This window comes from Aquila chrysaetos, chromosome 10 (genome assembly GCF_900496995.4).
Source record: "Aquila chrysaetos chrysaetos chromosome 10, bAquChr1.4, whole genome shotgun sequence".
Lineage (NCBI taxonomy): Eukaryota > Metazoa > Chordata > Aves > Accipitriformes > Accipitridae > Aquila > Aquila chrysaetos.
The window spans coordinates 12,916,540-12,930,715 of NC_044013.1; the positions used below are offsets into that span (position 1 = coordinate 12,916,540).

The 14,176-nt window shown below is 47.1% G+C and overlaps 1 protein-coding gene across 16 annotated transcripts in view; it reads left to right on the plus strand.

The window, feature by feature from the left end:
* LOC115347044 (LIM domain containing preferred translocation partner in lipoma) overlaps positions 1-14,176 on the plus strand; it is a 353,563-nt gene that overhangs the window by 43,112 nt on the left and 296,275 nt on the right. For 2 of the 16 annotated variants that reach the window (XM_041126875.1, XM_041126876.1), the window contains one exon: positions 13,942-14,055. The exons of the other annotated variants lie outside the window; for them this stretch is intronic. The gene's annotated coding sequence lies outside the window, so the exon portion shown is untranslated. The remainder of the gene's footprint in view (positions 1-13,941; positions 14,056-14,176) is intronic. 16 annotated transcript variants of the gene reach the window in all.

Consider the following 14,176-nt stretch of genomic DNA (forward strand, 5'->3'; position numbering starts at 1 on the left):
AATGTCAGAAGCAGAGGGATGTTTGTAGGGTTTTTCTGTAGATCTCGTTTCTTGCATCCATCCCGCAATTCTGGCCCAGACCCACTCACTCTTGCCAGGCCAACATATGCAAGTGATAATTCAAATGAGATTAAGCCTGATGCCTCCCGCTAGCCTGGAGATGGACCTTCAGTGTTTTCGTGACAGGAGAGGAGTGGAAGGGACGCATCTTGGGGCCGTCTGCTCCCTGCTGTAGCTGGGGATTGGTCTCACAGCAGCGACACCGTCTCGGATCAGACCACGTCCGTCCAGCCCGTGGCCAGCAGCGGATGCCGAGGGAAGACTGTCAGCTTCCCTGTGTTGCTAGCAGAGAGGCATGGCTGCAGCGAGCCCTGACCTTGCACGACGCCCTTCCCGCTCCGACCTTGCAAAACCCCGGAGCGTGCACGGCGCAGCCCTGCCGGTGGATGAAAACTAAAATACATAGAAAGCTTCGGCAGCGTGGGCTTGCGTTGGGAGAACAGAGAGGAGGGGGGTGGAAAAATAGCTCCGGTGTCACCTCACCGGGTGCCAGGAAGCGGCCCGGCATTGGGGTGAAAGATGAGCAGGGTCCGGCTGCAGCGGGGTCGGAGGAGCCGGCAGCCCCGGCGTGGCGGCACATTCTGTACATTCTGCAGCCCGGCAGCACGTGGGGCCACCCGGCAGCCTTGGGTTGTGCTGCCAGGCATGCAGCTTAGCTGGTATTTCGTTCTCCTGATACCCGCTAAGTCTCTCTTTCTGCTCCCCCCCACCCCTCCCCTACTTTTAACTGAGGTGCACTTGTTTATCCATTGGGGCTCTACAGCCTATAAACAGGATGTCTCTCTGTTTCCTTTCAGCCCAGTAACACTAAACCGCTTCAAGTGCAGATAACAGTTTAGTAACCCTCCTCCTGGCTGAATGAGCCTTGTGTCGGTCATAGCTAGCTCCAGATGAGACAGCACGCGCCTATATATATATGTATATGTATATGCATATTTATCTAATATATGGATGTGGTATGAGTTGGCCATGGTGAACAAACTCACGTTGCTGAAAAGGAAGTAAGTGCATGTTTTAGGCAGGGTGGCTGTAACAAGGCACCGATTTAAACTGGATCCTGAATTTACATTTTGTAAAAACAAGCTATTGTATAAAACCCTATGCCTGTGAAACCTTTTTGGGGAAAAAATTCTGCCGTTTATTTTGTTAAAATGTCACTTCCCAAAGATTTTCCCACTATACTGGAGACCTGGATACTGAGAGCCTGACAGTGAAACAGAGCATGTGGAGAGGCATTGCATTAACTAGTGCTTGTAATGCTGAGTGAAATTTTGAAGGGGGGGGGGGGGATAAGAAAAATGCTAACACTGTATTTCAAGAAATTGTCTCCCTTCAGGAAGGCAGTGTTCAGCCTGTGTGAAAGCAGCGAGGATAAAGGTCATTCTTTTGAAGTACTTTTTGATCTGGGACCTTGCAATCACAAATAATAGTAACGAGCAAAACGGAGTTTTAATTGAAATGTTCAATGTCTTAGGTTTAATGTTCAAGATGTTCAGTGATTTCTATTGATTGTGATCTTGTTGTAAGCTCTGCCCTATATCAAATCTTTTACAGCCCCTGCTCACTTAAATCTGTAATTTCCTTTAATAGCTAATCTTTCATTTAAAATAAACTTAAGGTTCTGGGCCTCATGGTTGTGTAGGAAAGCTTTGGGAAAAGGGCTCTTTATACAGAGTGCCAATAGGGGCAAAACTTTAAAAACATTTATTTTTATTGTGTAGATTTTAAGCCAGTCTTACCAACTTCGAGGCTGAACTGATGATGATTTTCGAACGCTTGAGGTTGGAAAGCAGGTCTCTAGAAAAGAAGCGAATGATGTCTGATTTTTCTTGGGTTGGTGTGTCCTTAGTTCAAAGGAATTGTCAGCAAGAGCTTATGCTTTTGTAAAGGTTTTAAGCTTCTACCCACCACTTTAACTGGGTTGTCAGATCAACACAACATCTCGTTTATGGAGACGTACTCTGGATCTGTTACTGAGCCGTGGTTCAGAATAGCTATTGAGGAACAAGTTGTTCTGCCACAGCTCTTTTGCGAGCGCTTCATATGCATGCTGCTTCATTCCAAAATGAACATGCCTTTTTGACTTAGTTCAGGCTATTTTGGAAGGTGGTGTAAGCTAACACACGGAGGAAAAAAGCTCTGCTCTTCCCAAAATAAGGTGATCTCCATTGGGCATATTTTCTGTGAGCTTTTTGTGTTTTGAAGTCGCTACCTACCTGGGTGGGCACATCCCAAACCATGTGGCTGGCCCTGAAATTTTTGCAATTCATTTTATGGTAACAGGGAGTCCTTAGGAGATCAGCTGTTTTCTATAAAAAGCTGGCTGATGCTGATTTTAACAGAGGGGTCAGGGTGCTTGTCTTCCATGCCCTGGCTTGACACATCATCCTTTTGTATGAGCAGGCTGGGTGAGTGACGGGGCATACTTGCACCTGGTTGCATAGGGGGTTGACACAAATGAATTGGGTGATCAAGCTGATGTTCCACCTGCCATACAGATGCCATTTAAATAAAGATGTCCCCTGATCCTGAAGGCATTTACCCATCACAAGGGCTGGCAGCGCTGGGTAATATTTAAGCTGTTTTGCTTAGCTCATGGAAAACAGGAGTAGATTTCAGCGTTGCCTTTCTCGGCAGGCAGTGTGACATTGCGAGCGGTCATGGGCCTCTTGGCCGGTGAAAAATCCTGGTGGAGCTGGTGGCCAGGGGAGCAGGCGGTGCTGGAGGGATGGCTGATGCTCTGCAGCAGAGCCTGGGCTTGTGAAATGGCCTGTCCCTACAGCCTGTCGGGGCAGCGGGGGATGTTGAGATTGGGTTTTGTTTTCCCGCAGTGCTGTGTAACCCCTCCTGCCTCCTGTTCGGTGTGGCGTTACCCAACCGCCATTCTTCTCTGGTAGCACGCTTGCATCCCCCCCGTCTCATGTTTCCCAGGAGAAAGCAGAGCTGAACGGTGTGATCCATAGCTGGGCTAGTTGCCTGCTCACGTGTTGGCATTTGGATCAGAGGGATCGGTTGGATCAGTGGCAAAACTTCCTCTTCCCTCTGCCACACCTGGGTGCTGCAGCAGGGCTTATCGCTCATCCTGCACAAGCAGTGTGGACCTCCAGTGTGGTTCCCCCCACCTTTTTTTTTTTTTTTATTTTTTATTTTGGAAAAGGACAGAGCAGGACTGAAGGGGAAAAGTAAAGCTGAATTCCCATGGGTGCCCAATGTCAACAGTCAAACTGCTTGTCCCCACCTCCTGTCCCTGCAAGCCCAGTGACCACGGTAGGTGCACTGATGGAGAGCCAGTGGCTTTCCTTACTAGTGATGGGGGATCCTTTCCGCTTTGTTCCTTTCCTTTATGAAAAAGCATTTGCTGGAACCGAAGTGATGGCAAATCCTTGCTTTTGGGTACTGGACCTTGATCCAGAAGGCAGGGTGCTGGTTAAACAGTAACAGAAATGTGCAGGCTGGGTTTCCTCTCAGATTGACTATCAGGGATGGTGCCTGCTCCATGCCTTCCCACTGGAAGGAGGGCAGCGCTGAGGAGCTGGGATGCTCTTGGCAGCCAACAGACAGACATGCCAGTGGCTGACAGCGAATTGCCATGAGGGTATATAAAACAGATGAGGTTTTACTTCTCACCTGCAAGCTTGAGTCCTCTTTATGTAATGTGTGACCACAAGTCAGTAGTTTGTAGAATTTGGACAGATTATATGGGGAGAACATCTAGGCTGGGTCCCAGCTTGGTTTTTTTTTGGTTTTTGTTTTTTTTTTTTTTGTTGGTTTTTTTGTTTTTTTTTTTTTTTTTTTTGGAGGTGGGCAGGGGGTTGGAAAGTGTGTTTGGGAAGGATTTAGAGGAAAAGAAAGTTGGAGTGGAAATTGGTGAGGCTCTTGGAGTATACTGGTGACTGCTGTGGTCTAATCCTGCCATGTTCTATTCTTATTCTAAGTAAGTCTTGTATTTTACAGGCTTGAGCTAAAGTAATCACAAGGAACAGCTTTTAGGCTGGGGGTGTGGGAGGACCTACGTTTGTTTTCCTGAGGTTGCTCTGATAACCTCAGCTGCTTTAGGAGTGGTGTGTGGAGCATACCAGGGGCTTGTAGTCGGGGGAGGCTCACCATCCAGTTTATCAGGATCAGGAGGAGACTGGACTTGCTGGTGAGCACTCAAAATATTGATGTGTGCTGTAGGAGAGAAAGCAATGTTTCTTTAGAAACTTCGGAGACTGGGAGGAGAGCACCTGAAGAGGGAGGAAAACAAAAAATATTGCATCCATGCGTAAGAGATGGATGTTAGAACAACCCCTTCACTTCTCTGTGCCAGAAGTCACTCTGGGTATAAGGTGGTTCTCCTCCCTATTCTCCCTGTGCCCAAGCAGTTGCTTGCTGTCCTGGCCATCTCTTGAAGTGGTCTCCATGGTTAAAGCTGCTCCATGCTCCATGCATCAAGGTCAAGAACTGTATGTTTCCCTTTCTTGTATCATGTAGAGAAGCTTTCCTTCCCCATTGCTCACCTTGGCAAACATGAGGTGCTCTCATCTGACAGGACCAACCAGTGCATGGTTCCTGCTCGAGCAGGAAGATGAACTGGGCTAAAAATGATAACTGTTGGCATTGGCATGCCTGGGAGGGGACAAAAATTGCCTTTGTCTTGTGTCAAACATTTGCTGATGCTCCAGTAGGTTGAGGAGATGTGGCATGATAATCTCTTAAGTGCTGCTACCTTTGTTGTTAAAAACTTTAGTCCTAGACTTTGCACTCCTGATTTTGTGTATTAGCCTGGAGTGGCTTTAGAGGATCCATCTGGACTGTGTTCCTGATGCCTGAGCTGCTCTCTACCTTGTGGCATTTAAAAGCAAGAGGGGCATTGTATACAATGTGAAGAAGCTTGGTAGAGGACACAAGAGAACAACTGTTTCTAATTGCATTGAGCAATGCTGATTGAAAAGTGGTAGAAAAGAGAGAATGTATGGGCCAATCATCTTAGTAGATAATTTCTCTGCAATATTTAAACATTTTGGTGAAAGAAATATATTTGAAAAGTGCTGCTACTGCGTAAGAGAGTAAGGGCAGTGTTGCATCAAACCAGAGAAGAAAGATAAACTGATTAGTTTCTTCACCATTTCCCCCCCTACACTCTTGTTAACATTTAAAGTGGAAAAAGTCATCTGGTTTGAAAAATGTCACTTGGTTAAAGAAAAAAACCAACCAGCCAAAAAGTCTAAGTAAGCATTTACTACGTCGTGTGGTGGGTGGGATTATAGGACCTACACAAAAACAGTGCTTGGGAGCTGGACTGGCCCAGGAAGGAGGGGAAGGGAGTGATGTGCTGGGGCTGGATGTGGCACAGTCAGTGGTTAAACCCACAGACCTCTCCAGAATCTGAACTTTCAAGATTTTTAGTTCCTCTTTGGTTTAAGAAAAACACTACAACACAAAGCTCCCTCCCCTCCAAAACACCGAAATACTGACTAAAAATCATGCACAAGTGTTGTTACTTGGTGGTGGGAGATAAGCAGAGTTCTCCTGGAGAATAAATTGATGGGAGACCTCCAGGTGCTGCCCGGAGCTCAGATGCTCTCTGCTGCTCCACGGCAGTGTGTGGGTTTGCTGGGAAGAGGTAGATAAAGTTTTGTGAGGATTTTTTAAATGCTGGTAGATGCTGTGTAATCTGTATTTTAATGTAATGCTCTCGGTTGGTTGCGCCTGTTGTCTGTGCTTTGTGTATTTTGGGAACCTAACAGTGCTCAGACCTCCTTGGGGTTTTTACCCTCCTGCTCCTCTTGGCTGCGCAACTGGGTAATTCTGTCTGGTTGATAATCCTTGGCCTCGAACTCTTAATGCTTTCCTGCTGATTTAAGGTATCTCCTCCTCTTTTCTCTCCCTGATTTCCTCATGGCCTACACCCTGCAGACGTGCTCCTGAGATGCTGGGTGTGGGTTACAAGTTCCTGAGAAAATCTATGGGTAAATAATTAACGTGGCGTAACACTGAGCTCTCCCTCTCCTCTCCCCTCCCTGGGGCTGACTGGTGACAGTGAATATTCCCCTTCTGAGCTTGTCCTGCCTGTCCCAAAGAGCAGATCTCCTTGATTGGGTTCTCTCTTTCTTTTTTTGTTTTCTTCTGCATCCTCTTTGTGAGAGTAAATAATGCACAAACTGCAAATGAGAGGTGGAATTGCAGACAAGGAGCTGAGCTATAAGTCTTTGTTGATCTGGTTACATCCCTGCTCAGTGGAGAAAACAGCTTCTCGCTTGAAAGAAGGTAAAGTGAGTTCTTTTGGCTCAAACTGGTGCAAAGATAAAGCCACTCCATGCAAACAGCTGCACTTGGCTAGGGTTTGGTTTGAGCTTCCAGAGCAAACTTACATCAGGAAGCAGCAGCACCCAGACCTCCGTGGTGGATGTGCCTGATGCGTGCTCCCCTCTACTACCTGCTTCCTCCTGACCTGAGCAGGGTGTATGCTGCAAAGAGAAACATCACTCCAAAAAGCCTTCCATAACCAACGTGGGCTGGAACGAAAGGTTCATCTGGGTGAACAGCTCTTCCTCTGGCAGGAGGCAGACCTGAAGGTCATTCTGGCTGCTGTAAAGCATCAGTTTCATGAGCTGGACATGAGGATGGGAAGGAAGGGACAACAAGTGGGAGTTAGAACCTTGGTGGGAGTTGTGGCCTGTAAAGAAGTGGCTCTGAGAAGGAGTTTTGAGGTGTGTGTCAATGAGCAGTTCAGTGCAAGCTCCTAGCATGACGTGATGGCAAAAAGGGTCTGGAGCGGTCAGTGCTTCTGCAGCAGGGTAGTGTATAAAGATACCAAGGATTGACTCTCTTGATATGATATTCATATGAAAATGAGTGAAATGTTGTGTCCTGTTTGGCTGAGTCTGGGTAGGTGATGTCTGCTGACTTGGGCTGTGCATGCGCCAGTATGATGGTTCCTCATGGGTTTGTGACTCCATGGATGGCAAGCAAGGGATCTGAGCTGTCCTGCCGTTCTCAGAAAGTGCTTCAGTATGGTGGGGATGGAGGGTGTGGGAAATGGCAGTGGAAGAGTCTGCACTATCCCTTCCTGCTTGTGATACCATCTCTAAAAGGCAAGTGGTGGTAGCTCTCCAGGAGGCGAGAGAGTAGAAGGAAGTGATATCTGAAATCCTTTCCCCTAAGTCTCTGCATCAGTCCTGGTTGCATTGATTAGAGGCCACACACTTGAAAACTGCAGTGAAGCGTGAAGTGCAACTGGTCTCTGTATTGTATTCTTCATTGGGAAGAGTTGCGCTATGAATAAAAGCTATACTTATGGTAACAAAGAAGTTCAGGGCAAGTAGGTTGTTGGGAACTGCCGTGTTGAGATTGTCAGAAGCAGTGTGGCCTCCCCAGCACCCAGGGCAGTAGGTATGGATTAGACTGTGAACATAGTTGCTTGCTGTCCTGGAAACTTTGGGATTATCCCATTTTTTTTCTATTTGTCCAAAAGCCCTTCATGAAACAGCAAGAGGTTCCAGCTCCTTTGGGCATTTCATCTGTACACCAAATCCCTGCCATGTGCAACTGTGTCAGCCCCACTTGCTCCCTAGAGACCTGGGACACTGCCAGCTGGTTTGGATGTCACCCTAAAGTGCCACTGCTCTGGGCTGATTTAAAACCAAAGGTATATTATGGGCTGGAGCAATGGCTCTGCCCATGCTCTGTTTTTTAGGCATGCTGTCAGGCTGTGCAGTGCCTGCACAGGTCAGTCTGTGTGCTGGGGCTCCAGGGAAGTGAGGAGATGTGGTGCTCCTGCAGCATTGCTGGGGTCCTGTGTGGTCCCAGCATAGGAGCTGGACACGCAGCATGGTCCATGCAGAGCTTGGTCTGTCCTGCCCAGAAGCTCCCCTACCCAGAGGCCTGCTGTCTTCCTACAAAGGTGGGCCTCTTACTTGCTCTCTTTCCTGCCCTCTTTCGAGGCAGGTGGAAGGAGAGGAGAAGAGATGACAATTCGTACGTATGTTTTAATAGGACCAAACCTTGTGCTCTCTGCTGTCCCTCCTGGGGCACCAAACCATTGGTACCTGTCCTTGTGAGAGTCCACCTGGCTCCAGCCAAGGGTTTTTTCTGTTTTGTTTCTCCTGGGTGCCACTTTGTGTGTAAAATCCTAGGAATCCTATAAAACAGATGCCCTTGAGAGATGCAGAAATATTTTATAGGGTGAGTTGGGTTGTGAACCCACAAAATCCAATATTGCTGTCTTCAGCTCTGTCACAGATTCCTTGTCTAATTTTGGGCCCCTTCAGTGCTTCCCAGAAGGCCAGTGTGACTGTTGTTGTGTTTTGGTGGAAATTTGTAAGTTAAAAAGGCCAGGCTCAAGGTTAGTACCAGAATCAATAGTCTCAAGTAAATTGATTCTTGAATTTGGAAGAGCACCTCTCATGCTTTTCTATGTCTCAGCTTACCCTTCTGGTAAGTGGTGCTGTGGAAACCTCCTCCTGGGTGTTGTACAACACTAGCTCAGCCTCAGTCAGATGTGTACTGCAGTGATGGCTGTGGAAAGACCTGCTGCTGGTGAGACCGAGAGGAAGAAAATGGGAAATACCCAATGTGTCTGCAAAGAAAAGGAACCCAGAGAGTCCTTTGATCTCAAGCTTTTGTGGGTTTCCCTTTATTTTGCTTGCTCATGCTCCTTGGAGGATTTCTGGAGGAGCTCCAGAATTCAACCTTGCTGAAAGCCACCTTCAGACCTATGGGCCATGTCCCCAGTGGGGCTGAGTGTGTGTGGGGAGAGCTCTGGCCACGGGGCAGGCACTGCTGTTTATCTGACTGCCTGGACCAGTTCCTAAAGCAAAGTACCCAAAGCATGGCCAGGCAGATTAAGTGTTTCCCCTACCCAGTGGTATTTGTTGTGATGTAAAGCTGGAACGGTTCCTAGAAAGCTTTAAAACACAAATAATATTAACCAGAATCGAGAGAGAACAGCCAGTCGCTCGGAAATGAGAAATATGTTACAGTGAGAATGGGTCAGTAGGAATGAGGCTGCCTGGTTCCTACTACTAAATCCCTCGAGAGCCTCGGTGAAGCCCGGTCCAGTAGGACAGGGCACAAGTAAGGCGCTTGTCCATGCCGAGGTGGGACTGGGAGGCTTCAATTGCAGGTGATGCTGCTGAACTGGAGCATACTGGGCAAGGCTGGTCCTGCCTGAGGACCCTGAAATCGTGGGCTGGGGAGTCGGTCCCTCTGACTCAACATATCTGCCTGTCAGCTGAGACTGATCCAGCACACACACCCCAGGGAGGCTTAAAAAGAGCATTTCTTTGTAAGATGTTTTGGGATCCTGGGAGGTGTCATGCTAATCACATGCAAAGTGCTGTTCAATGAATGCGCAAACTGCTTATTTATTGAGAAATTTACCTGGATAATAACATCTCCTCCCCTTCCTTCCAAAATAAAATGTGCTTGATAACTCACGTGAGTGCTCATAAGGCCAAAGGGACAGTCAGCCCTTTTAATCTGTGCTGTCATGGAATAAATAACCTACTGGGCTAATTCCCTGCAAGCTTGTCCTAATCTCACCTCATCCTCATCTGTGTTCACACGCGCAAATGCACGCCGTCAGCAGTATGTAATGTGCTTCCCTCTCTCGCAGCTTAAATGAGTAAATCCTACAAGACCAAAGCTTTGGAGATGGAAATTGCATCACGTTGGTGGTCTTGGGCACGTGATTTGGCGACTGAAGCACGGCTTGAAAGGACGGCGCTGGCTTCAAAGAAAATACATTCCCTTCTATCGAAATTTCACACTATAATTTGGGGAAAACCATGTTTTTCAGTTTTGCTTCTATTAAATAGGTGTGTGCAATCATGTTTGTGTTTCAAAGTAGTTAGTTTCTACCATGGTTTATGTAAGACTTTCCCACAGCAACCAGGAGAGAAAGAAACTGCTGAAAACCACTGATTTTTTTTTTTTTTTTTTTTTTTTTCATACTGAAAAGGTGGGCAAGGGACTCGGCACAAGTGTAGGTCCTGAAACTACCTGTATTTTTCTCAAATCTTACCCTTTATTGATACTCAATTGAACTTGATAGTAGAAAGAGTTTGTTGCTTTGAAACGGGAAGACGCAGCACCCTGCAGCTCTCCTACTCCTGCCTCTTTGTCACTCCTGATCTTATTTGCTCTGTTGTCACCTTTGGAGGAAGATGATGTGTTTCTGTGCAGGGGCTGAGGGAGGGAGGCAGGCTCCTGGTGTGTTTCTGTAATAGAAATCCATGTTTAAATGACACAGGCAGTAAACTTTTCAATTTTCTTTTCACTTTTGGATGGTGCTTGGTTTTATTCTTGTGGGAGGCATGTTGGGATGCTGCACTTCCCCAGGGCAGGCTTTCAGCAATGGTTGTCCTTCTCCCTGCAGTCACTATGTGGTCTCTAATTGTTTCTGTAATTTGTCTGATCAGCAGATATTTCGACATCTGTGTTTTGAGGGGGGGAAAGCAGGCATTTAGCCTTCAGTTGGAGCAAGGCTTGACATCACTGAACATCTCATATTCAAGGCAAGACTTGCACAGAGACCCTCCAGTTCAAGCCCCCTCGCCCCTCTGTGGGAGTGCAGGTTGAGACTTCTCCCCAGCTCTGCGAGCCCCTCTGCTACTGGAGATGCAGGATTCCATTGCACAGGGTATAGGAGGTCCCAGAGTTGGGGGGAAAAGCCCTGAAGTTGTGTTGCAGCAGGGAATGATGTCGCTTGGTGCTCCTCCATGCAGCAGCCCTGGTAAGCAGCACCTTTGGACTTGGCTTCGGGCACAAAGCTGATGGGTCAGGCGTATCCATTGCTCCTGGAGCCTGTTTCACCACTGTGGGGAGAAGTAGTTTAAAAAGGCCAGTGTGGGTTTGAATCAGACAACAATCACAGGCACAGAGGAGTTGTAGGCACAGTGGGAGTGTGCGTTTTGATGTCCTGATCCTTTCCTGCTGCCTGGCAAAGGGCTTGATCTTAAGACCTTGAGATCTTGAATCTGCAGAGATTTCTCATCATAATATTTTCACTGGGTGGCATCCAAGAGAAAGAGAGGGGTTTCAAGAGGTAGAATAAAGTCATCTTGCACCGCTGAACAGAATGTTGAAGCAGAGTTGGGTTTTGTTCGGTTGGGGCTTCCCCAAATGGAGAGTTGTGTGGAGCCATTGAGCTGGTGGAATCCAAAACCTGGATGCAGCATCTGATGTCTTACTGTGACGTGTTTCTTCTCCCATGCCAACTTGAGTGCTGAAGAGCTTGTTGATCCCTTATCCAGGTGCTTTGGGAGTGATGATTAATGCAGGGGAAGGGCTGGGGCTTGGAAAGGATAGTGTGCATTACTCTTCTGGGCAAATAAACCGAGGGGTGTGTGGATGTGGGAGCAGCTACGCTGTAATGTGGGTCACTGAGGAATGGGAAAGGGTGACGCCCTCTAAACTAGAGGGGTTTGGGCTCTGCCCCGGGCTAGCAAAATAATCATCAGTGTCAACATCTGGCCCATCAATTTTTCCATTAGAAACTCAGTTCTTTGTGGGATTTTAATATCTTGGCTATTTTGGATCACACTGAGAAACAGCATGCCCCTGCGCAGGCACTCAGCATGGATGCTTTAGTTGTTGGCAAAGACGACATGTATAATAATAATTTATTGCATTGCCTTGAGAATGGGCAAAATGGGAAAACCAAGCTCTTATGTAGTAGGAGTTCTTTTCTATCAGACAAGCTGTAGGAATGATGTGCTTGCAATTAACTGTAATAGCAAGAGAGTAGCTGGTGAGGGGAGGGGTTGGGCAAAGGGGCTTTTTTTGGCTGAGGTTCTGTTTTGAAACATGAGAGCTCCTTGATGATAGGGGTATTTCAGATGCCTTTTGGTCATTGCTGTAGTCCTTCAGCCCACCTTGCTGGGCAGGACTAAAGAATGCTTTCTGTCACTTTTTGCATCCTTCTTTGCTCTTGGCTCTGCAGTTGCCTGTGTGAGACAATGTGGCACTAGCTGCCATGGTGGGGGATATGCTGGGTTGCATGGTGGTGGCTGCGAGCATGATGTGGGCCAGTAACTGTGGTCCTCTGGGAGTGGTCAGCTGCAGCACCATGCCATAACTCTTCTCCTTTGTGGCACAGTGAACTGGGAACATCTGTCCTGGGAATCCAAGACTTTGCTGGGTTTGGCAAGGAGCATCCTGGGAGGAAAAGGATGCCAGCGGAGTCCTGATACACCTGTTATTCATGTGTCTACTTTATATTGCTCTCCTGGGCCACAGAAGACCCCAGGCATCTGAGAGACCAGAAATGACATGGAAGTTTAGCAGTTGCGGATGCCTGGTAAAGGAGTGTGGTGGAAGACTGGGAGGAAATCTCTGTCTTCTTCATGGGTAGCTTGGAGAGGCATTGAAACGTGGTGTCCCATTTGAAGCTGAGAGGCTTCTTGGTTGTGGGTCTGTACATCTTTGTACATGTGGACAAAACCCTGTGGCATTTTGAGCCATAACCCATACCCCACCAGGCAAAGTGGTGGCTCAGAAGGGACCAGTGAAAGGTCCTCCCGGTACCTGCTGTGTGTGTCCAGCCCAGGGCTGGTCCACAGCGTCGTCCAGGGCAGACACAATTGGGCCCAGGGAGATCATCTCTTCTTGGACAGATCTGCAACTCCACTGTGTTGTAGTGTCTCTCATCAGCCTTTGCATCACTTAGCAAGTCTAAAACCTAGACCTGATCCTTCATAAAGTCCCTGTCCCAGATAAAGCACTTTCAAACCTCAGGGTGGCTATTTAAAGCTCTGGGTGAAACACTTTGGTCCATTGGTGGGCACAAAATTAAGGCAGTCTGGTTTGCAGCTAGGCTGAGGAGTCAGAGCTTTCCTGAGGGCATGAGCTGCACGTGCACGTGTGTGTGTATGCAGCATCCCTACAAAACAGGATCTGGTTTAAGAGAGTATTTCTGTACAGGAAAGCACGTAAGTATATGCTTAAGTCCTACGGAAGTCAAAGCAACTTAAGCTCATATTAAAGTTAATCATGTACTTAAGTGATTTTCTGAGTTGGCCTGGATCTGGAATAGCACATAAGGCTCCCTTGAGTTGGGATTCACAGCCCTGTTCTGTAGTTCCTTCCCAAGGCAGGTGCTGATTTATTTATTTTTAATTCTTTCCTTAAAGATGGCCTGTTTTGGCCTTATTGCCTTGCAAGTTATTGGAAAAGATGACGTGAAAAGTTAAAGCTCTCTGAGCAACATAGTCCTTTTGAAATGACTAAGAGAATTTGTACCATTCATTTCAAAAGGGCTCCGCGTAGCAAGAATAATGCCGTAACAAGGATGTTTCACTGAAGGATACTGTTGGAGTCTAAATGCCGTCTGGTGTGATCAGAATGACAGCCTGCTTGAAATTGGTGCAGTGCAATGTGCTACTATAGATTACTTTCCTTTAATGTAATTTTTTTTTTTCTCCTTCCTGAAGTCTTTTTGTGATGAGTGGGATGCTTGCAGCATGGATTTGAATGCGATATTGTGTAATAAGAATAATAAGCAGGTGCATTGTATAATATTTAAGTGGAAAGCTACTGCCTAGAAGGGAAAAGTAATGTGGTTACTGCTGCATCTTTTCCCCATATGAGCATTGTTCCCCAAGCACTTACAGGTTTCCGTGTGCATGAAGTTATTTAAGGTGAATTCCTATTCAGGTGGATGGGACACTCTGCTTCTGAATTGATTTTTTTGGTAGAACTTTTTACATTTATAACAATAGACAGTGCTAATATATAGGTTCTTCTTAAGAAGACTAATATTTTGCCTGGAAATAACAGGATCATTTGATGAATACTTGAGTGTTGCTAATGAAAAGGGGTGGGAGAGGAAATTACCTTTAATAAGGAGTTTAAGTGACATTTTTTCTTATAGGGTGCCACCGTGTTTGATTTTCACAGAAACACAAAACCAAAGGTGTTCACGAGGCAGGCGCGGTGCAGCTGAGTGCCTGAAGACTTGCTCTGGCTACTTTTGTGTGCCTCAGTACTTACTCCATCCTTGCTCTACTGCAGGTCGGTGCTTCCTGGAGCCTGGCAACTCTGGCCAGCAGCGTCCCTTGCTGTCCAAGGACAGCCCAGCAGATGCAGTCCTCCTGGTGTTTCAGTCCACGTTTGCAAAGCGCTATCTGTTCTT